Source organism: Coturnix japonica, chromosome 6 (assembly GCF_054131305.1).
Source record: "Coturnix japonica strain WE chromosome 6, WE-NBRP24, whole genome shotgun sequence".
NCBI lineage: Eukaryota > Metazoa > Chordata > Aves > Galliformes > Phasianidae > Coturnix > Coturnix japonica.
This window is the reverse complement of record NC_140668.1, coordinates 16,959,773-16,984,123: the sequence shown is the minus strand read 5'-3', so window position 1 is coordinate 16,984,123 and position 24,351 is coordinate 16,959,773. Positions and strand designations below refer to the sequence as shown.

The 24,351-nt window shown below is 39.8% G+C and overlaps 1 long non-coding RNA gene across 3 annotated transcripts; it reads left to right on the top strand.

Moving 5' to 3' along the window:
- Positions 1-7,611: 7,611 nt before the first annotated feature.
- On the top strand, positions 7,612-24,121 carry LOC146760394 (uncharacterized). Of its 3 annotated transcripts, XR_014947690.1 has the most exons (6): positions 7,613-8,636; positions 13,265-13,349; positions 14,645-14,865; positions 20,351-20,461; positions 21,567-21,793; positions 23,849-24,121. It is a non-coding gene; the product is annotated as an uncharacterized LOC146760394 (long non-coding RNA). The 3 variants fall into 3 exon arrangements; XR_014947689.1 differs by having other exon boundaries at positions 7,612-8,636; positions 20,351-21,793; XR_014947691.1 differs by lacking the exon at positions 20,351-20,461 and having other exon boundaries at positions 7,615-8,636.
- The last annotated feature ends 230 nt before the right edge of the window (positions 24,122-24,351 follow it).

Below are 24,351 nucleotides of genomic sequence, written 5' to 3'. Positions count from 1 at the left end.
CAGCAGTGCAAAGATATTTGTTTTCTGACAGTTTCAGGTGCATCTCACTCTATACTGCATCAAGAATTACTATACTACCCATAGATGATTTTTGTAACAATAGAAATAAGTGACTATAGCTGTCAATAACTTTTCTGAGTAGTTTGTATTGTAGAGAGATCTAATATAGTGGTTTGTTATCTTTTAAGAACAGGTGTTTCATCTGGGCTCTGTATCATGCACTGGCCATGCATGTATGGAGCACATGTGAAAAAAGCCCTGCACAGGAGAGAGTCTGTGATGGGTGAGAAAGGCAAAGTGCATTTTGAAGCAGGGGACGCCCTGCAGGCACTGCCTATCGCATCCATCACTACTGTGTTCCTTTTCTCTCTCCTTTTGGTGGTTTGCCACCTCATAGTTATCGATAAGTAATAATACATTAGCTTAGAAATTTTCATTTATAGAATTGTCTAAAATGAATGCTTGAATGAGTGTGTATATGTCAACTCAAAAAATTATGACGTTACATGTAATCTTCTGTTTAGTGTATTATCAGTGAAGGTTTTGATTGGATGATGATTATGTTAACATTTAAGTCCCCTGCAGCTCAGTGACACTGGGCCACTGCCATCGTGGTCCTTGGTGTGCTGCGACACATCGAGACAGACAATGGCACGTGCTTCATCTCGAGATCTACTCAAGGAGCATTGGGGAATATCTCACTCGACAGGCATCCCTGGGAATTCCCAGGGACAAGCATTGTGGAAAGGGCCAACCGTCTCCTGAATGACAAGATACGTGTCCTTGGGGAGCGGGAAGGTCACAGAGAATAGAGCTGCAATAGATTTCCTGCTGCTGGCTCAAGAGGCACAGGTGCAAGGACTTTGAATGAGAAAATGGAGTTCCAGCAGATATATGAGAAGCTTTGAGCAGAAGGATGAACTGTATAATATAGCCCAAGATGCCTTGAAAATACTAAATACAGAACCACTAACATTATTACACACTGCACCACATACCTCTGCATGTTTACGTCACTTTTTAAATAACTCACCACAAAAATTTATATAAGTACTAACACTTTTATATACTAGGATTAGGATTGGAGCTTGCGTTGTAACGGGGCATGGTTTTGTTAAGCATGGGGAGAGGGAGATGTTGTATTAGGCGAAATCGGACCCTCGGGATGTAACGTGATAGGCCCTCCCCTGCTGGGTCATGCATATGTAAAAAAGGTAAGGATGAAACTGGATACCTATATAAGGGACCCTCACATTCCAATAAAGGCCATTTTACCGCTCACCATAATGGTGTAACAAATAGCTGTGACTTGGTCGGGGCCGTCGATACACATTCACAAAGGGACTTGACTTTCCAGGTTACCAGATCGAGGTAACAGAAGATCAAAATCCAAAAACATGTATAACAGCTTGGTAATTTTTAGCATGACCGTGACAACAGTCGTAGCCTGGCATGGGAACAGCTACCTGAAAATGACTGAGAAAATTGGCCAGGCTTTCAATAAATCTTGCTGGATATGCACGGCCCTCCCTAGAGGAGAGGGAAGAGTGCCTATGTATGGGGTGGCAACACTAAACTGGACAATTGCAAGCTGGGTGGAATATGGGAAATGTAAGTTTGGTCTAGAAGACAAACAAGACAAACCACAGAAAGGTCCTAGGTTTGAGTTGCTAATCTTAGATTCTACTAGGTCAATCTTTGTAGATAGAAAATTTGATAAGGGGGTGGGGGTGGGATGGCGAAACTTAACGGGCATAGGGTGTAGTTGGGAATATGGGAATTCAGGAATAGTAACAGGGATTGTTAGAATTGGGAAATGGGCACAAGGCACGGGATGCGACCCTAGAACAGATGAGGCATCATACTGGGTCTCAGATAAGAATATTCTCGGAATTGCAAGGATGGCTACATCATTTGCCTACCAAGAAAAGATGCCCAAGCCATGTAAATTACCAAATGGGTATTGGTAGCTGTGTGGGGATGGGCATGCTTGAAAAGCATTACCTATAAATTGGACAGGGACATGTACTGTAGGATATTTGGTACCTCAAACTACAGTACACGAAGACACCCCACGAGGACTTTTAAGAACTCCCTGGATTCGAACTAGGCGCACATACAATCCCTTAGTGCACAGCACAGGCTTTCATAGCTTCTTAAGAATTCTCATTCCATCTCTAGGGGTGACACAACTAGAACAGGCAATTGTGAATATCTCAGCTACTTTAGAAATAGTAGAAAATGCCACAACAGATGCATTACGAGCAATCCAAGAAGAGGTATCCTCCTTATCCAAGGTGGTGATTCAAAACAGGATGGCACTGGATATATTAACAGCCAAAGAAGGGGGGGTATGCACAATAATAAATCAGAGCTGCTGTGTGTACCTAAACAAAGACCTAAGAATTGAAACCGACTTGAGGAAAATTTGGGAACAAACAAAGGTGTTGCACAAGGCAAGTCAGGATAACATAGGCTGGGAAAAAGGATTGTGGGATACACTCACTAGCTGGTTACCAAATTTAGGATGGGTAAAGCAGCTCTTTTTGGTCGGAATCATTATAGCCATCTTGGTGCTGTTAATAAGTTATACCTGTATAGTAGTAAAGTGCTCTATGTGCTTGTACCAAGGTACCGGAAGGGAATACGAGGTTTGGAAGAGATATGAGATGAGACAAAAGGTAGAGAGCGGAGCCTATTTTGAGACCCATTAAGAATCTAGCAGGTAAAAGCCTGCTAGATTAAAGAAAAGGGGGGAATTGAAGAATGAGCAAAGCCTCAAAATAGTGGTAAGGTAACACTTTGCTATAGAAAGGGAAAGGGGAACTTAACAGAAACCAAGACAAAGGGTAACTGTAGATAGTTTACATTTAAAAGGGCAGGGAAAAGGGGAATTACAGACACTTAGTCAAAAGAAAACCAGAGAAGAGGGCAATAAAGATAAGAAGAAACTGTCCAGAGACCTCTGACAAGAAGAAGGATTAGATACCCCCAGGCAAGACTATGCTTACGTGGGAGAATGGTACCAGCAGATAACACCAAGAAGAAAACAGAAGAAGAATTTCACCCCAAAACAACGGCAAGGGTCGCAGGGAATGGGGTCAGGGGGAATGAGGGAATGGGGTTACGGGGAACGGGGCCATAGGGAATGTAATGAATATGTAATCAAACTGAGGAGGAGACTATTGATTATGTATTAGCTTAACCTATATCTGCAACACACTTTTCTCCTTACGGTGTGCAAGTTTGGTGGAGCTATCCCCCTTGCACCCGGCGCTGCGCAACGCTGGAATAAACATACCTGCTTTAGAACCCATCTCTGAATTATAGAGTTTGATTCCGCAAGTCAGGTTAGACTGTTCTGTGAGCTCATGAGCTTCAGAAAAAGGTTGGGGCTTGGTGGGTTGGAGGAACATTCTATAGGAAACTAATGGGGGAATCTCATGTCTGCTGTGATGAGTAATGCTTTAGCAGATGCGCATGAAATGATGGAAATAGATCAACTGTACCACCACATTGAGCACTGAAAATAATTTTGGAAAGCCTGTCTATCCAGGCTATCCAAATAAAAACTTGATAGGAATTTCATTGCTGAGCTGAGGAGGGGATGTGGTCAAGAAGTAGGTAACTTAAAATTCATACAGGGAGCATGCTTTAACATAAATGCATGTTTTGAGTTCTGGTAAGATATGAAGTGTGCACACTGGCACACTTGTATCCATTTTTCTATTATGTCATATGCACTTATTAGTGAAAACCTCCATGTAATTTTTAATATGTGCCGAGTGAGTAAGATAACTCTCAGTGTGAATTTTCCTGCACTATAACTTTTGCTTTCTGGCTTCCACAAAGCACCGTAAGGACTTCATCTGTAATTAGTGAGTTGTTCGCATTGCTGTAAAGTGGTAACCTGCTGTAGCTATTGTCTTCTTGGCTGTACACAACTTTCAAAAATATGGTCTAGGATGTCATTATTCTTTTCTTTGTGGTTCAGAAAAGGAATCCATTTTCTTTGATAAAAGACCCATTGATCTTTGTGATCTATAAATCATTCTTTCAAAAGAAGCCCTTTGAAATATCAATTCAAGGTATTCTCACAGAATATAACTTTATAGCTTTTTCTAGTGATGGAAGATAATCCTTGCGCCTATCAAAAAGGAAAATCCATACTATTTTTCATTGAATTTTGTGACTTTAGTTGAAGCTTTCTGAAGGCCCAACATTACCATCTCTAGCCTTGTATACCATATGAAGTCAAAGCCTTTGTGTCAAAACAGCATTTCCTTACCTCCAGCAGAGCTTGAGATAATTGAATTAAAAACAGGACTGTACGAAACAGCACTCCTTGCAGCACTGCAAAGGCTTAGCACCTTTCATGAGGAACACTTGTGCTGTGTGTGATTTCTTCCTATTTCTATTTTTATTTTATTTTATTTTATTTTATCTTATTTTATTTTATTTTATTTTATTTTATTTTATTTTATTTTATTTTATTTTATTTTATTTTATTTTATTTTATTTTATTTTATTTTATTTTATTTTATTTTATTTTATTTTATTTTATTGTCTTTTAAGGAACTGGTTTTCCATTACTGTAAACTGCTTTTAGGAGCCCTGATAAACTCTCTCCATAGGATGCGTTTCTTAGATGCCAGCTTGAAAGTGTCTTACATCCAGTGGAAATACCTGATCTTGCATAAACCTGTCCTGGACAAATCTGCCTCTACCAAGGCTACAGGCCAGGGTCTGCTAAGACTGTCGTATTTGGTGAAACAACTGGAGGGGAGGTGGTGAGTGAGTGGTGTCATCATGCTCTCACACCAGCTGTCAGTCCTGTAGCTATCAAGTTTTTTGGCATAAGGGTGCATTCATGTTTCTCCTTATGCAATAAAGGACTGAGACTTTTCTTTGTATAATCTGAAAACCCTGGCCACATCTTCAAGGAAAGCACAATGTACGATAACAATGCTGGCTCTATTGCTAGTGGAGGCTAGAGAGCGGGCCTGGGGTGGCTGCCTTTCAGTGCTATAAGTAATGAGCAGTCCTTAAGTGAACAGTTTAGAATTCCTCAGAGACGTTCAGAAACCTGCTGCACAAACCAAGGAATAAACGCAATGCAGCTCTTTTACATAAATAATCCTTTCTGCTTCTAATCTTCTGATTTATTCCCGTGGTGGCATATTGTTTGCGGTGTTTATCTCAAGGGATTGCTATTGATCTCTATTGAAGAGCTGAGGAAATGCATTTATCTGCATGAACCTGTGTCACTGTAGAGGCGCTCTGTGTCTGAGTGTACAGTTCTCCTCTTCGTGGTGATCACGCCTTATCTTTATTTCTCTTTTCCCTCCTCAGTTTATCTTTTGGGTGGCTGGCGCAGAGCAGTGGAATGCTTGGTGTGGTTTGTGAAACTGATTTAGGAAGTCAGCAGTGCTTCTAGTCCAGATCTTACCTCTTCAGTCTGTGACCTGACTGTGGATATAATGTGATTTGGTTTGTTTATTTTTAATAACTTTCTCACAGAGACATCTATACTTCAAGCATGTTCAGTGAAATTGGGGCACTCAGTAGAGGAGGGGAGAAGATGGTAGTGAGGAAATACTACCCAAACTGCATCCTTATTGAAGCTAAATAGGGTATTCCCAAAGGTTGAGAAAAGGACCAAGATCTGAAAGTAGCTGGAGTGCCATGCAGAAGGGGGAGGATTTTGTAGCAAATGTGTCCCTCTGTCTGTATTCTCCTCTGAGAATGTGAGGTCTGAAGGATTCTTCAAAGAGCAGAGCCTTCATCACAGGGTTGTCTCGTCTAAAACTGCAGAATAGAGTGAGAAACCTCTTAGGTCTGGTCCTCAAATGAGAAGATTAAAGAGAAAACCACACTTCTATTTTTGTTCATTTGTCCTTCAACATTAGAAACAAGGCAAATGTTAGATTTCTGTTAATTTTTTTTTTTCCTGTTATTTTTTTTTTTAACCTTGCTTGTATTATAGGAAATGTCAAGGTAACTGACCAAAGCTTTGGTATCATTCCTATGGGTTTTCCTGCCCCTTGAAAAAGGCAACTGAGCAGTTTTTGTGAGACCTAACATCCTGAAGATCCAGATCCAGAGCAATCAGATATGTCTTTGCCCCATTGCACAGGCTGTCACAGCAGCTGGCTTCAGGGCCTTAGGCAAAAAAATCTCCTTGGTCTTCAGCAGGATGCTGTGGAAGGAGTCTGAACTCAGATGAGTTCCTTAAAATCACCCGTAGAGTTCTCCTTCACATTTCTGTAAGGAGTTCAGATGCCATTTCACTGTCTTCCTTGGGATAAGTCAGCTTTGCTGTGGAAATCAGTGAGGCAGGCCATATCCTTGCTAGTTGTTCTGCAGAACCAACCTGCTTGTTCCTGTTGGCTGGGTGAATGGGATTTTGGAAAGATGCTTAATGTCTTTGAAGTATTTTTCTGGTTAAATATTGTTAATCGTCAGAACTATTCAGTTCTTAAGGTAATTTGTGGGTTTCTTTTTTTCTTTCTTTTTTATTTTTTATTTTCTTTAAATCCATTAAAGGCATGAAATGGAAAAAATTCTTTGGTTCAAGATTATTCAATGTAATTAGAACAGTGTCACTCATCTTAGTAAAATCCTCTATAAAAGTGGTTGGTTTTTTTTTTCCGCTCTCGTTAAAACTTAAATCCATGATACATAGGAAAAGATACAAGTTATTGTTCATTTACTCTGTACCTCGCCATATAATATATTCCTAGAAATAGGAGGCTCTTGGTTTTAGTTTTATAAGTTGAATGCAGCTACTGCTACTATAGGTTGCTGCATGTATGGGAGGCCTGGAAGTGCTTTCTGCTGGTATCGGATTAACTACCTCTGTAATGTATGAAATCCTCATGTAAAGGATGGCTGTGCAAGAAGTGTGGCTGGGATGTGAAATATGGATTCATTGGACACCATTAGGCAAGGCAAGCTGCAACGTTATTATCTGCTTGTAGATTGTCTTTAATACCGGAATACATGTTGAGCATCCTTCTGGCCATCAACCAGATGCTGATTGTGACTTGTTGATTTCTCGATTCCAGCTTCAGCCATGACATTCCAGGCTATGAGGAATAAGTTATTCTTACTACCAGTGCTCGGGATGATAAAGAAACTGTTATTGTTTTTCTTCTTCTCTGCTTTTGTCTTTAATTTGATTGCATAAAACCTTATTTTTCATTTTCTATTTTGTTCCTGTAGATCTCATGGTTCAGTGGAAAAGAAATCATGGGATGCTGCTTCCTTCTGCAAGCTCATCACTTTAAATTTTGATCATTCGAGTTAGTATTATTTCAAGGACTGTTCATTAATTAGGATTTGGATTGCCAAATATGACATTGTGCCTTGTGTAATCATGTATCAACATATCAATGACTGTGCTGTTCAGCAAACTCTAATAGCCATTTTGGGCAGATAAAAATTACAATAGAAATTAAAAGCAGATTTAAGTAGTTTTATGCTTATGCTTTATGCTTATGGCTGCATATATCTAAATTTTCCAAGTGTTTCATTTGATTATTCTGGACTCATCTATTATTATTGAAAGATTTTTTCCCCCCTTTTCTATGCTTCTCATGACTTTTTTGGTTTTTTTTTAAGTATCACAATTTGTTCCTCTCTCTGTGTGATGAAGAGACCTCCTCCTAGTTTTCTTCACAAAAGTTTGGCTTGCTCTCCACTTGAATCCTAGGAATGAATTTCATTTGTAGCCTGAAGATCCATAATCATTCTTTGTCTACATAGCTCACACCCTGTCAGAGGCTGCTGTTTCTTACAAATTGCTGAATACCTGCAGTGTTTTGCCTTCTTTCTGTTTGTAATGATTGTGTAACAGCTTCCACCATTCCCTAAGTGCTATTACTGTAGTCTGTTCTCAGTTTGCTGTGCTCAGTCTTGCACTTCAGCAAGCCTTTGATATTTCCAGTTGTCCCATGTGAAGTCTCCAACAGGCCTGATTTTACCTACCAAATACCCATTTTCCTTGGCTTTGTGAGTTACCACTCATCTGACAGTCTCTTAGATGGAACTCTATCCCTGTTCCTTAGTGAGGTTGGTGCACCTGGCTGGATTGCCAAAGAAGTTTAAAATGAAACTATTATTTGGAGACATTTCTCCCGCTGTGCCATAAACTGAGGTTTCCTGTGAGCCCATGAGAGGTTATTAACAACAGGCAGTCATGGAAAAGTCTGTTTCGCAGGACACAAATAAGTTCTATGAAATATAGTCCAGTACATTATTATTACTGTGGAGCAAAGGAATCAGGTTTTATTTGTATGATCTGGAAGCTTTGGTTTTTGGCTGGATAGAATGACTGGAAGATACTGGGAGAAGCTAAATACCAGTAATAAACACTCTTCTTTAGTGCTTCGAGCTTGTATTATATTTTTCTGTATGTTTGTCGGTTTGATATGATTGTCATAACTCAAATCCATTTGTTCTTAGGTGTTTAGGAACTGCTGTGAGCAGCTACAAGTATCATCCATTTATTTGCTCTCCTACAGGAAGATGTGTAAGAATACGAAGTTGCCTGAAAGAGACCTTTCCTGAAGTACTGATTTTGGTTCTCACTCTACAATGTGACAAAGCCACCTTCCTAAGACCTTCATCTACAGGTAATATAACATCAGCTGAGTCCATGGTGCTGCTGTTAGATGCAGCCAAATTGAAAATGTATCATAACTATCAATGCACATTGTACATCAGCATACTGAACACATGCATATGACACAGTCTGTAGCTTAGGATCTCTGGATTCCACAGGTTGGAGTATTGGGCACCATCACAGGTTGTTTACTCACCTGTATGTAATGTATGCTCACTATTTAGCAAATATGATAAATCTGGTATCAAGTTCAATGATATGGTTGGTTGAGGGAATCAGGCTCAAAGAAGAAGAAATGCTTTCAAAACCAGCTGTATTCTGAAGTGCTTTTGGGGTCCTACAGTTGATAGTTTCTGAAGTGCCCAAGCAGCAGGTTGTTTTTGTTTACTTTAAAGCTTGTTGCCTTCTGATTATTTTCTTTCTCTGGTCACTTTTTCTTAAAGGGAAATAATCTGAGTACCAGGTTTACCCACTGTATTTGTTTGTGCGTAGCTTCTTTGCCTTGTTCATGTTTTTGCTTGAGGGGAATGTTGTCTTTGGACTGACTAGGTACTTAGATATTTCTCCTATGTTAGACGAAATATTGTATCCTTTACAGGGTGGGGAGTGCTACCATTTAAGACGATGGAACCAGTCTGTTCCAAAACTGTTTTATATGCATTAGGATCAAGTTAAAGAAGTTTTTTTTTTTCTGTTGCTATGACCAAACTGTTTCGGTAGCTTTGGACCATTTGCATCCTCATCTTTGTATATTATCATTCTGAAGTCAGTGTTTCTACTGCAACACTGGAGCTTTTACAGACTTTGTATTGAGAAACTCTTCCTCAGTCTGGGAACGTATTTCTTGTACAGTCCAAATTATATTCACAAATAACTTGCCTTTGTGCGAGCCCCTACCACCTCCGTGCCTCAGCATGCACCGTACTTTTACAGGATGAATACATTAAAATGCTTAGGCATTCACGGCTGACATTTGTTCTGTTTAATTGAAATAATTTCATCACCTTCTAAACTAAGCTTTTATGACACATCAAAACTTTGGAACATTCTCTTTTCAATTATTTATAAGCCTTACAATATATTTCTAAATTTCTAGTTTAGTTGTCTCAAATCATGTTTTTATGTTTTCTCATAACAGCCTGCTCTTCATCTTAAGAATGCTGTCTAACCTCTAGCTTTCTAGAAAATGTGTCTCCTATGAGCTGTAGGATGAACACACAACACAATCCACTCCATTAAAATGCACACACCATAACAATGCTAAGCTTTTGATGCAGGAGTGCTTTCAAGAAACCCGTGTTTCTTTGTGCTATAACATGTCCATTGCTGAAAGTGGTCTAGTACCTAGAGCTGCCTAAATGAAGATTGTGTTGTAGCTCGACTATATTACAATGACAGTAAATGAAGGACATATTTTGTATTCACTTACCGTGTCTTTTTTTCCAATTTACTGAAATCATGGAAGTATTTATGGTTAGGTTACCTTAACTGAATGGTATATAAGCCCACTATATGGTGGTACATCTATTCTAAGAGTCTGTAATTGAATAAAGTAGGAAAACAGGGTAAGAGTTTATTGACAGAAGAGTGGTTCTGTGTTCACAGACTTCTGCACCATCTTGTCTTATTAACTGAAATGTTGTTTCCCTAGCATATAGCTGTTCTATGGTTGTCTTAATCATTTTGCTCTGTAGCCTCTAACAGCACCCTCAATGTGCTATTAGCAGCAGGGTCGTTCTGTAAATGAATAAGACAAAATATCTGTTTTTTTTTTCCTTTTTCCGGTGAAATTTCTCTGCCTACACAAGTTCTGTGTCCCTGGGAGCTGCAAGGAGTCAATCTTTGGTTCAGGTTGGGAGGAGTTTTATTTCTTTTTTTTTCTTCCTCCTTTTTAAATGTAGTTCAGCCAGCCACTTGGAAGGTGAAGATAAGATAGCACTGAGGTTGTCTGCAGACTCAAGTCACGAGGACTTGTAGGCTTCTCTCTCTGCTCACCATATAGTGTTGCAGCGGGCACTTCTTGGCATCCATGATGAAGGTGTATATTTGATTCTAGTTTCAGTGCTTTTCTCTTGGTTTCTGAAGCTGTGTTCTTGCTAAGCAGGAAGGTGTTTTTGTAGTGTTAGAATTAGCAATCAGTGTTGGAACTAATACCTTTGCTGTGAGCTGGGCAAGAGCGCTTCAGAAATAGCGCGTGGTTGTCATTAAATGCAGTGAAATGCGGCAGTGTCTTCTAAAAAAATTAACTTCCAGGATTTCCTGTGGAGCTGACTATTTTCTTGATCTTCATGTAAGTGCTCAGAATTAGTGCTCATAAAAAGATTTTAGTACTAATCCTCCTGTAGGTTCCTTTGAAATACAGTGTTAACTTTTTTTTTCTTTACTCCCGTAAAAGTTCTTAATGTGCCTCCTACGCTTCTTTCAGTGAACACACAGCCTCTGATTTATTAATGCACAACGTGTCCCAGAAATCAGTTTAACTGATTCCCATCCATCATTCAGCACCATTTCTTCTATTATGTTGCAGAGCAGGTGTCTTTGAAGCCCTATTTTGTATACACTGGGTGATAGTTCCGTCTAACTTTTCTGAAAAAGAGATAGAACTCACCAGTTTTATTATTTATGATTGAAGGGTGCATTAGTAAGAGCAGAGCCAGAAACCTACTTTCCATAAAAATGTTGAATACTGTTTTTCAGAAGCTGCCTTTCATTTACGCTTCTTAAGTTTTAGGAAATAAATTTAATGATCAAGAAAGGACTGACAACACCAGTTCAAACAATGTTTAAGGCCAGGTCTGTGTACAAAAGCAAGGTCTGCAATCATACATTGTGCATTACAAATTAATCTAAACCGGAAATGTTATTTCTTGAAGGCCTGGAGCAAAGACGATATTTATTCCAGGCAAGTACCTTCTGTTCTGCCATGTTGTGTCTGTCCATTGCTCTTAGCTGCCTGTCATCTCTGCTGAATGCAAAATACATTGATTGTCACTTCTGCCCTCTGACATTATTGAAGCCTAAATAGAAGGATGTAGAGCTAGTATTTGTTATGCTACATCAGCCATAACATACTTCCTGTACCAAAACAGTCTCGTAGTCTCTGATGTTCAAAAGTAAGCAATGTCAGGGAAACAAAGACATGCCCATCACTTGGGGACTTGTTTTATTAGCCTCCTCTAGCTAAATACTCCCTGACCTACATCTGGAGCTTGTCTGCAATTAGGAAATAACTATGTCTGCTGTGTTGAGCAAATCAGGAGAGAAGCTCTCAAAACAAGTGAGCAGTGGGTTATGCCTAAGCTGGGGATATTTAAGGCAGAATCCTGAAGTTCACATTCAAGCACGGAAAGTGAGTGACGTGGTAACTTTCTGGTGCACAATCCTACACCCTGGTCAGAAAGGTGACTGAAAGCAGCCCTCTGTGGGTTTGCTGATGGAAAAGCTGAGTTACCAGACTTTGATCCATAATCAGCACCATTTATTCACTGAGACGGTTGGGATGGCCCATGTTAGAGTCAGGCAGTCTCTAATCTTTAAGTAGGAAGTTTGCAAAGCCTTGGATCAGTTACATTCTGAGTAGGAATAAGCTCTGTTTTTTTGTGGGGATTGAATATCAGTAAGACTCCACCAGCAGGGCTCCCCTTTGCTCCCACAGTGAGGTGGTGTCCACAGCTCTGTACCTTTTCCCACATTTCATGGTGTCAGTGTGGAGTTTTTAACAATCAGCAGCACTTAAGTTAGCTAAGAGGCAGGCAGTGTGTTGGCACTGCCAAGAATGTCAGCAAGCAGTTTGTGGCCACCCCACATAATTGACACATCAGTGCGTTATTCAGAGTTTGCTCCGTACAAACTGTTAAACAATGAGTTAGGATTGCCAGCAAGGATAGTCAGTTTGGGAGTATGAAAATGTGTGCATCAGCATCTCTAAAATAAGAGAAGAAGAAGCAGCTTTGAGTCTGGGAAAGATTTACAGGTAGGCAGCACCCACTTGCTTTAATTAAGACTGAAAGAGAAGAGCTGAAGGTGACCTGTAGGGGTATAAATGAAGCTGGTGTGTGTAGTAGCAGAATAGGGATTAAAAGACCTGAGGAAGGGAACTGACTATCAGTGTTTGCTAGTGAGGAAGAGGAACCTGCAGCTTTTGGATGAGTACAGAGCTCTTCACTATTCAGTAAGAACCCAAACAGATTGAATGCAGTTTCCTCCTTTCTGGCTAAACAAAGACTGATGGAATATTACAATAAACTTCAGCCTTTTACTGCTTTAGTCAGTATAAAATTATAGAGAACAGGTCAGCCCTGTGAGTGCAGAGGAAATAGGTCAGGGGTAAAGCATATGAACAATAGCATCTCCATTTTCATAAGATATGTTATTCCTGTTTTGAGGCAGATTCTGGTCTTTGTGAAGTGCCAGAGGGCATCTGTTGTGAACTCTGGAACAGGTAGATGAATGGTGGCTGAATTTAACTAATATAAGGAAGCCTTCATTAACTAATGAACTGAATAAGTACAAAGAGAAACTGAGCTTGAATAACTCAGCTTCTCCTCTGAAAAGAAGAACAATGGCATGGAAATCAAATAACATACTCCTTACGTGGGAATAAATTTCTGGCCAATCAGTCCTTGATTTGTTTTCCAGGTTGTACCCGTGCTGGCAAGCTTCATTTCTCATGAGTTGCTGGTAGTTGCTGGCTCTGGGATTCGTGGGTGGTTTATGCCAGAAGGTGAGTCCCAGTCTTGGCATTTGAGCTTTGTGTTCCACATGCAATGTAGCTGTCAGCATTTGGGCTCATGACCTTATTCTGACTGACATATCCTGTCCTATGCCCTGGAAAACCCATATGTGCACAATCCACTGTCAAACAGAGTTCATAGAGAGGACACGTTATTCATATAAACCTTGTTTTGAAATCTTTGGTCTTGGCCCTTTTCCTGTTTATCTGTAAGTTTATTTACAAGACTGCTCTGTGTCCATTTGTGTCTAGATGATAAGTGACAAAATCAGATCTCACTTAAGGCTTACACTTGTTTACTTCTAGAAGATGGTGTGATATAGGTGCTAGGAGAGGTGAATCTATTGCAAAACAAAACAAAAATATTTCATTCAAAATTGAGCTTAGATACTTTCTTCTTGTAGTTCAGACTCTTTTACAAGGAATACAAATATGCAATCAGGTAATAGTGCAATCAGTGTCCTAATCAAAGTCAGGGGTCACTTGCTAGATGATCTCTTCGTTTGACACAAGTAGTAGGTGGCCAGATAGATAGTAGAGGACAGACAATTGCTATAGATAAAGAAACAATACAACCAAAATCAATTCAAACTTTTTTACTCTTATGACAGCAATATGAGTCATGCTGAAAAAACCTTCACAGCACTCCTTTGTTTTTTTTTTTTTCCCTGGTAAATGTTTCAAAGGCTGAATATGAAATTTGGGTACAATTATTATTCCATTAAAAATAAAGATGTACTGCATCTGATTTCACTGTGTATCCAAACAGTTTTTAACTTTTTTTTTTTTTTTTTCCAGAACAAAATTGCACCAAGTAAATTTGTGCTAGAAACTTGCACTTAACACAGGAAAGAAACATTATTTTCTGGGCTGAGTGTACAGATGCTGCTGCTTTGGTACACGTGAAGTTCTTTTGTGTTTTATAGTCAAGTGTGTGATTTTTTTTTTTCCACGTAGATGTACTTTTCTTTTGAAATGCCATAAAAATGTATTTTCTCCGCTTCCAAACAAAGATCAACAAGTATGTGATGCACTGACATGTCAGCAGTTACACAGGATAATTTTCCATGAAAAGGATGCTAATTAAACTTGAATCAAAATGAATTTGAACTAGAACTTGCCTTCTGGTGGGTGAAGCATGTAACAAAAGTAATAGCCTATGAAAAAATGGGACACGTGTATGAAGGTTTTTCTTTTGTGGTGTGGCACTCAGGAAAATACTCTTCATGTTGTGGAATTTCACGGTGCAGTGGGTGGTAAGTTTCTCTCTATTTCATTCCCCATAGATACTCTTGAAGCAGAACTGCTGAGTCACAGCCTGCACCAGTGACGGAGCTCCTGGTGGGAAGGCAGGGCCTACCCAGGGGAGCTTAAGTGCATGTAATGTGTCTGAGTGATTGGAAGGGCTGGAGCCAAGATCTACCCTTTCCAACACCTCATTTGAGGGTTGGTGGTGAAGGTGAGGATATCTTGTTGGAGATTCCTGTATACCTGAGGCCTTCTCAAAGTAAGTAGCTACTTTTCTTTATTTCTGTGTCTGCTGTGTTTGAGCAAATCCTCACTTGTTGCAGCCTGTGATCTTGCTCCTCTGCTGTTGTAGTTGTGCTTTCTGTTGTGTTACAGCCCTAAATTGTGCTCTTAGTCTGTGGTAGCTCTATGGGCTTTTTCCAGACCTTATTTAAAAACAAATGGAAAATGGGCAAAGTGGGTGTGAGAGTCAGATGAAAAAGTTTGGGTTTCACAGTGTCAACAACATGTATTGCCTCCTTTGGATTCCTTGACAGGTGACAAAAGATCAGAATTTCTATATTCTTCGCTGCACTATTTGTAACAAGGCTATACTACAAAAGGAGAACTGTGGTTTCTTTTTCCTATTTCCATTTCTTTTCTTCCTGTTCATTAAACTTCTCTTTGTAGAACACAGTTTATCAACTGGATGTATATGAAAGGATGCAGCCTTTTCAGCCAGAAATTTGACTCAAGCACTGCTGTTGAGAGGAGAATGCCAGTTGTGCTTGACAACTTAGTACTCTGTTGAGTGTGGAGTAGCTTTTGATTAGTTTTAGTTTTAATGTAGGCATTCTGCAGGTGAGAGGAGGTTCATGTAGAATCAAGGTAAATGTTTTTGAAAGGCTGTTTCATTTGATCAAGCAGCAATAATAAACTTGCAATTGTTGCATATATATTTCTAGGCAAGTCAGTAATTTGCTTCCAAAGTGATTTGGTTATGTTTGGCCACTCATAATGAAAAGCCTTATTCTGATTAATCTACAGCACATGTCAATTAATCTCTTGTGTAAGACTGAACTATAGTGCCTAATGTGGTTCTTCAAAGTGATAACCCTCTTATGCTTTGCTAAAAAAGTACTTGTCTTTGCAGTTCTGAAATAGATTAAATTAAATTTCACATTGTTGCTGTGAAGAGAGGAGGTAGGAAGAGCCCAGTCTCATAGAATCATAACTGGAAAGCAGTTTTGCTCTTCATGAACACTCTTGTAACCTCACTGTACTAACCTATGGGCAGAACCTAAAGGAAATGACATAAAATCCAATTTAACTTCAGACTCTTTCATTTTATAAGCAAGAAGAATTTGTGAATCTGCATAGATGCAATTGAACAAAATATGTAATGCAAGCCCTTTTTCATTGACTTAATTTAACCAATTTCAGCCACGTGTCAAATCACATGAGGGGGATGCTCTAGAAACTAGTAAAGTCACAAACCTCTTAACTAATCTTGTTGATGCTAATTTAAATTCTTGTAAGAAATTTCTATTATAAAAATATCAGAGGGAAATAGGAAATGCTGGTACATAATGCTCAGGAGATATGAAAACTAGTCTGATTGGCTGGGAAACTTGTGCCTTTCAAAATTCCACACTTACGAGCAGTCCTATGAATGTTTTGGTCAGTTGCTGGCATTTAATGAAACCTGCAGAATTCATGGCATCTGTAAGAGCCCCACATTGCATTAGTTGATGATGGGGCTTGGGCCAACAGGCTCAGTGTCTCTGGATGATGGATCTCAGGTTGAAAATCACTGTGCTCGCTCACCCTTCTGATCATCCTGGACGTCAGATTCATGGGAAATCAAAGTTGCTTTGTTATGCTCATTTCTGAATGGAAACGCTTTGCATGCCTCTCATGTCTACATCTGGGCTTTGGGTCAGATGCTTTGCACACTCAAGATTTCATTCAGTAGCTGTGGCAGAGTGCATCATGTTAGGTTTTCATTCGTCAGTCCTGGGTGCTTGAAACTGTAAGGAAGAGCCATTCTCACAATATGAGTGAGAAACCTGAAGTTGTGGGGTCCTCAGCGCATCAGCTGCAGCTGACTAGCTAGTTAAAGATAATCTGGTCTTTCTAATTTAAAAATGTAGTGTAAGATGATAAGTTAAAGGGAACACTGTTACGGTTGTACATGACGCTAGAATAGATTTGTCCTCAGTGCTGTTACAAAACAAATCTCCACAAACAAATTTTAGTGTCTCATTAAAGACTGCTTTATTGAGAGCATAGTGAACAATGGATATTTAAGGTTATTTTTTGAGAGCAGAAATAATTTACGTTTAAAGAAAACTTTGACTTTATTTCTTGACCATCTTAAGCTATAAATCTTAAGCTGTGTTTTACTTGCTCTGTTATTACCAGAAATGCAGTGTAGTAAAACATGAAGTACTCAAACAAAACCCCGCAAACATTATTGAAGTCTTATATGGGCACTTAATGTTGAAACATCTTTACTACCAGTTTATAGACACTTAAAATATCATTGTCCTATAAGGTCAATTGCTCTTGCAACTTCACTAATGGCAGTTACACTGCCTACCCTGTATTGCATTAAATCTTCGTGTACTTATTTAGAGTCATGTGCTTCTTCCACTTTCAATGCTCTTACATATGTTATAGGAATCAGAACTTTTAAAGCAGGCTTTTAAAAATCGGATGTAACTTTTAAATCATATGTGCCTTCCTTTTGTTTATTTCTAGAGCTGTTAGAGACACAAATGAAAATGCTTTTGTAATATAATTGATGTCTGACTATAACATGAATCTTGTCATATTCAACTTTTACCTCTGTTCTTGTACTTGTATCATTCTGCTCTTTTAGCAGAATTGAAGAGGATAGTGTCTGGTCTTGATAGCTTGGGTACAAAAAGGGATCTATGGCGAGTCCTAAATGAAATCATTTATCTGCTTTAAAACTATACTTCAAGGACTGTTATGCCTTCAGCAGAGATTTGCAGGGGAGGGGAAGAGATCAGAATGAAAAACTGAAGCGATGGGTCATCATGACATAGTTGCGTACAAGCATCAATAAATACACTTCTTAGGGGCAGTTGCTGGTACGTCTTCCTCCCAGATATGAGTACAGAGGTATGGTGTCTGCCAGCACCCACTGGGCAGCTCAACACACAGCTACGTGCCACACACACTCAGGAGAATGCACAAAAGGTAATTTGTGTAGGCATAAATATATGTACCGAGAATATAATTCCTTAGGAGCAGGCAAGCTGATTGTTTGATTCAAATTGTTTCTTAATTGAAACACAAAACAGCTCCTCTTTAATCTTCAGAGTACTTGAAATCATGTCTAGCTGGGAATATATGAACAACAGTATATGAACTGCATCTTTGAGGAATGATGTCTCTACTTTTTTCCAGTAACAGATGCCATTTGGATTAACAAATAGGGATTCTCCTCACAGCAGCAGTATCTGATGGGGTTATCAAATTCTCTGAAACTAAAGAGAATGTGACAGTGACATCAATCAGATGTTATTGCTGCACATACAAATTCATTTGCTAGCCCAAGTGGTAGTTCATTTTTGTGCAGCTGGGAAATTCCTTTCAAGATTTGGTAATAGCTCAGCAGTGTGTATGAGTGGATTTGTATACATAAATGACATATATGGGTGCTGTGGCAGCAGTACAAAGCCATACAAATCTGGAGCTGTTTGTTCCTGATTTGAGGCTTGCCATCATCAGAGCTTTGTCTTTTTGGCCTGTGTTAAACATGGGGCGCATAACATCAAGTTGAAACTTGCCGTGGTAGATTCACAGATGTTTCACCTATGTATTTGTTAAATTAAATGTAGGTCTGTAGTGACAAATTTCAGTCTTGATTAAACCTACGTCGGATTATAGTCTGGTGCTGCAGTTTTCACGTTCATTTTGTAGTGGAGTAGGTATCAGGCTTAAAACCTTAACCATAATATTTAGAGGATGTTCAACACTAGACTTCTGTTATAACATTGCCTTTATGGTTTTAAATGGTAATTGCCCTAGTGGCTATTTTATGCACTCAAGTATAAGTGCTCTATATGTGTATAATACCTGGATTTAACAGTTGTCTTTGTTCAGAGCCATATCAGGCATAGCAACAGCTCCTGTGGGTCAAAAGCTTTTGCCTTTTGAATACCCTCCGTGCCTCTCTGAGTTGACCTTCTCTTAGGAAATAGGTTCACAATAGGGCTGAAATGTCCTGCATGCATTTCTCATTTCGTAGTGGAGCATTGCAACTGCTATGTCCTCTTGGGCTTTGAGCTTTGAAGAGCTCCTCTTCCTTATGGCTGCTTTTAGACAAGAAAAAATATGCCAGCAGACTCTATATCTGTGCGTTAGCACTCCATGTACTGCATTCCCTTTCTGGGCTGTTGCATTAATTTCACAGTGTTTTCCAATATCTAGTACCTCTGAATCAAAAGAATCTTGGTCTTTTCTGTTTCTAGCAGTTCTGGATTTAGAACAGTCTAGAAATTAAACGATGTCCTAATCTTTCCTTAGTGGCAAATGAGGGAAGAGTACTTGTCTGTGTGGGCATGGCCAAATTGTGGCACTGGGACTTACAGTCCTGATGTTAATCCATGGAGAGAACATCCTCCTATCCACACTGTTATTGGGCCATGAGAAATTAGTTTATTATGAACAGGATTTAGGAAAAAAAATTAATGAAGTGTCATTAAAAAAAATATATATATATATATACACATATATATTTTTTCTTAAAGCACCCTGTAAAGTAAAAGCATGAATTCAGTTTGTTTGTGGAGTCAGAGGCATCTTGATATGTATTCGCACTTGTTAATGAAGGGGGACAGCTGCCTGGAGATGCAGAAATTGTAGTTGAAAGGAACTCTGAGAAACACTTATAAGTGTATGTCTATGTATTTTTATAGTCTTTTGTACAGATTTGTATCTATTCACTGTAAGAGAAACGCTATCCTTTTACAGTCTCCATTGAGTGGTATTGGCTTTGAAAGGTATATTCCACCCCTGCTTTGTTCACATATGCACATTATTTCTATTTTAAGGTTTGCTGTGAGTAAAAGCAATCACTGGGTAGGATTCATCTCCTTACAACTATGTCTCTTTAGAGTCAGTGGAGATCACATCAGGACAGTCAGTAGATTCTCGAGTGCAATTCCTGCTATCTTAAAGCAACACTTAAATAGGTCAGATTAATTGTGCCTGAGAGGTTTATTTCTTTCCACTGATTATGGAGGGAGAGTAGATGTTTGTATCACAGTCATCAGCTCTGAAGCTCAGTGATGTGCATCCCACCTGTGGTGTCAGCACAGAGTGGTTCCTGCAGTGAGGTGCTTCCCATCTACTGGCCTCCCGCTCTGCATTTCTGTGGTTCTGCTTTCCTGCACACCAGTATGATTTTTGCCTTGACATTAGAGTTCATAGATGTGAAAATGTAGTCTCCAGATGTTTTAATTCTGCCTGTCAGCACAAGAACCACATTCTAAAACACTTCATTTGACATAATGCATAGGAGAGAAGTGGAGGTGCTGTAGGAGACTTTGTCAAATGGGTCCTTTGCTGTTACAACTAGGGCAAGTTAGCCCTGTTTTGAGCATGGTTGGATTATGCAACCTCCAAAAGCCTCTTCCAGTCTGGTTAATTCTATGACTCTTCATCCAGAGTTTTTCAAATTCATGGTTATTAGTGGCAGGTTTTAAGTCGGGCAATCTGTCTTTTAACAGGTCATAACATAGCAGCCAGTCTTGGGCCTGTACCTTGCTATCTGACCTATTCCTGGGGCTGGATGAGGAGAGCTGCCTGGATTTTCTCCATGAAGTTAGGCAGGATCTTCTGTAGGTACTCAGCAGAGCATTGCTTGGCAAACTTTTTTTCCCCTTTCCTTCCTCTACAAAGAATAAGTATATAGAATAAAGTGAAAGAAGATATTTTTCTGTTCTGCTAAGGCAATTTTGTAAGACTTGGCGTGAGTATCCTGGGAGTCTAAGCTAAAGATGGTGAACATATGGGAAAGCCCAGGAGGAAGCACAGAGTTTTAGTTTTCAAACCTTACTCTTGGATTGCTACAGTAATGTAATGAAAGGACATTAAATGAGCTGAAGTTATTAAACCCTAAAGGTTACAGAGTCCTATTGGGGGCCACATTCAAAATGTAATTAAGCCAAGTCCAGATATTTTAATTTCTAGCTGGAGATTTACACAACATAAGTAGATTCTTCTTCCAATTCTAAACTTTATTGAAAATAAGCTTGTTAATTTGTTTATTTCTCTTTAGCAGTAACTGAATAGACATTGTTTAGAGCCACTTGGCTCTAGTAAAACAGTAGGTACCAGTATCAAAGAGTCATGGTTCAAATCAGATCATGTATCTGGGAAAACAGATGCTTGCACTCTGCTATTAAAGTCTCACTCCCCCAAAACCATGTAGTCTGCAAATGGTTATCCATTCTGATCCTCCAAGGCTCTCCCTGCCTGTTGTTCCAGATGGTCCATTGCTGGTATAATGCTCTCCATTACAGTGTGTGAGAGAACAGTGGTCCTAGAACTGTTAATTCTGCTTATTAGGAATATAGGATTACACTTATAAGAGGTTGTTTCCATCTAAAACATTCCGATTTCATTGTAAAATGAACTTGAGTGAGTTTAACTCTTCAAGAACACTATCTTTAAAAAACAAAACACAAGAACAACAACAACAAAAAGTTCACCAAACATGAACACCACCGAGAAAAATCCTTAAAACAAGCCAAAATCCAAAACCAAGGACATATCTTTATGGATTTGACTTGGCTTCCTATTGCTGGATTGGCTCAGCTTTTAGTAGTCCCTTCTCTCCTTCTGTCTGACTAGCTGCTCTTCTCTGAAGGAGTCGGATTGGCTCTGCTATCTATTTTCCTCAGGGAGAAAGCTGGCATGTGGTTCAGGTGCCTTGTGCTGCAGTTTGCAGGTCTGTGCTGGAAAGCTGACTCTTGAGATGACCTGGGTGAAAAAGAAGACGTCACTCCCTCTGCCCCACATCAGTTTATTTCTTGGACTAATTCTGTGACCTGTTTGGGCATTGTGACTCCAAACAAGTTTATTCATGAAACACATCTTGAGTGTGTCCTGTGACTGCCTTGGAGCTGGGAAGATGATTTGAGGGGGCAAGAAGCCAGCAGTCTGCCTTGGTGAGTTGTGCGCACACTAGCTAGGGTTTGAGTGACCTGGAATAATCAGGCACTGGCAAGGTATACCTGGGTGCTGTGAAAAGGTGTGGATTAGAATTCTTAAGGTGAGGGGAGACTCAGTCCTAAAACTCGCTCCTTGGTTGTTTGTCTTGACTGTTGGAGGCAACGGGCTGGCACTGAAAAAATGCTTAAGTTTTAAATTCAGAACAAAAACCTGCAGCAAGCCAAATCACCTTATTTAGAACTTACTAATTGCTTATAACTTTGCTACATCAGTGAAGACATTAGTTAGAAGCAATTGTGGGGCAAGGAGGAAGATAAGAACATGTTTTTAAGACTGTCTTAATATTCAGTCATACTAAACAAGGTTGCTATGCTTGAGACAACAAGAGTAGAGGAGAACTGCTGAGAGTTGCTCTCCTGCTGGAAGGTGTTTGTGTTTGGAAGTACAAGCACTCTGCCCAAGAGACAGCGGGCTGCAGGCTGGCGTAAAAGCTGCTTCAAGGACAGAATCCAGTGAGAATGGTTTGTATGCAGGTGGAGGAGAACATGAACCTTGGGCACCACTCTCCCTTTTTTGTTTTGTTTCTCTACTCTGATAGGGTTGTGTAGGGCTGGGCTTCTTAGAGGAGTAACTGTATTAAAGACAGCAATTCCTGAAAAGGTCAATTTAGGATACCTTCGTCTTGATCGGTAAACAGACAAAAAAATAGATGTGTGAGTTTTGCACTTGAATCTCGATGAGCAGGAGGCATGTGGTAATGTGTGAGAAGAGCCTCAATGTGCAGAGCAGCCCAGAGAGACCAGTTCAGCAGCAGATCTGGATGTGGGAGTCAGACAACGCTCCCACATTAATTAATGAGGTGAGGAAAGAAATAGAATCACGTGTTTTCCAAGTTTGTTCTCCAGAGATGATTTATCTGGAAAAGCTTCTGTGTTGATTTAATGGAGATGTGCACACTATGAGGTGTTTGTATGAACAGTTCTGAGCTATTTGGATGCATGTCCCAAAAGCAGAGTAGGGCAAGCGGTGAGAAACTTCTCCCCTGCTTTTTTATTTGCTTACCTTATTTCTCACTGAACGAAGGTGCATTGGGTCTGAGGGCAGTGTCTGAGCCAGTTATTCCTCTGTCCTTCCAGGGTACAGTGCCAGTCCCTGCCTGTTCCCTGCCGGGTGTTTCCTGAGGGAAAACTGAATGAGGAGTGGGGAGTGAAGAACCTGTTTCCCCCAGGAGAGCAGCTCAGGGATTTGTATTGAAACAGGCCAGTGATTGAGCTTAGTCCTTAACCAAAGTGTTAATGCTGGCAGCTTGCCTGCACAGTATAAAAAAAGAAGTAAAAAAAAAAGGTAGGGGGAAGGATGAGGGTGAAGATGTGGATGGAAAAGAAAACACAGCAGCCTGTACAACCCATGCAAAAGAGACAAAATGAATGTGCTACAAGGAAGGCAAGCTTCCTGGGTGAGGTCAGAATGGAGAGGGGAGCAGGTCACAGGCACAAGCTTGAGAAGGTTAGCTTTGAAAAGCACTCCAATGGCTTTTTTCTGTGCTAGGGAGCAGCAGCTGTTGGTTGTGCCTCTGCTGAGGTTGAATTTTGATCTACTTCAAGCTGCAGTAAAAAAGATGCAATATCCTCTGCAAAATGCCTGCTGAGCACAGAGCTGGGTTTGCAGGGATTGCATGGGTAGATCAATCTATTGGCTTATTAGCTAAAATGATCAGGAATTGCATCACAATGGACTATCGATGTCCCATAGCAGCTGATGGCTCTGAATTCTCATCTCTTCTCTTTGAATATCTATTTTATGTATGTATGTATATACATATATACATACATACATGTATATAAATATAAATTTAAGTTTCTTCATAAATTTTTAGGATACAGTGCACTCGTACCTTGTAACAATTGTATCTTCTGAGATAATTGTGCCCTTAATTTTTTCTGCTGGTTGTTTCTTCTAGGCTTGCCATCTGTGGGACTGGCAGTCCTCAGTGGCTTCAAACATCCCAGTGAAATCTGATCTGATCTTTCCTTTTTCTTTGTCTAAACAAGCATGGTCTAAACTAGTTGGTTCAGGGTGCGTGGCACACAGAGCATGCTTGACTGAGAGTTTCCAGGCAGGGTGAGGATCCTTATGAGGAAAATCCATTCTCTTCAGTGAAAGCTGCCTTCAGAGCCTGGGAGCCCTGGGACAACTGCAGCCGTGCCTTGCAGTAATCTGGTAAGCAAGAGAAAGATGAGGCTGATTGGAAAATAAACCGAAATGATACAATATTTGCAATGGATAGCTTTCCTCCTGTCTCTGCATATATTGAAAGTTTGTGCTATTTGATGATACCTCTCCTTTCCCTACCAGATGTTTTACTGTTTTGCTGCTTGCTCTGAAGCTCTAGCAGAGACCTGCTGTGGTACCTAACTTCTAATCTGAGGGTCAGCAGGTTGGGCTCATTCAACAGCAAACTCTGTGGTCACTAAAGTGTCAGTGATGCCATGTCCCGAGATACATCCCAGTAAGGTTTTCCAGAAGTGAAAAGATGACAGTTCTGACAAAGGCC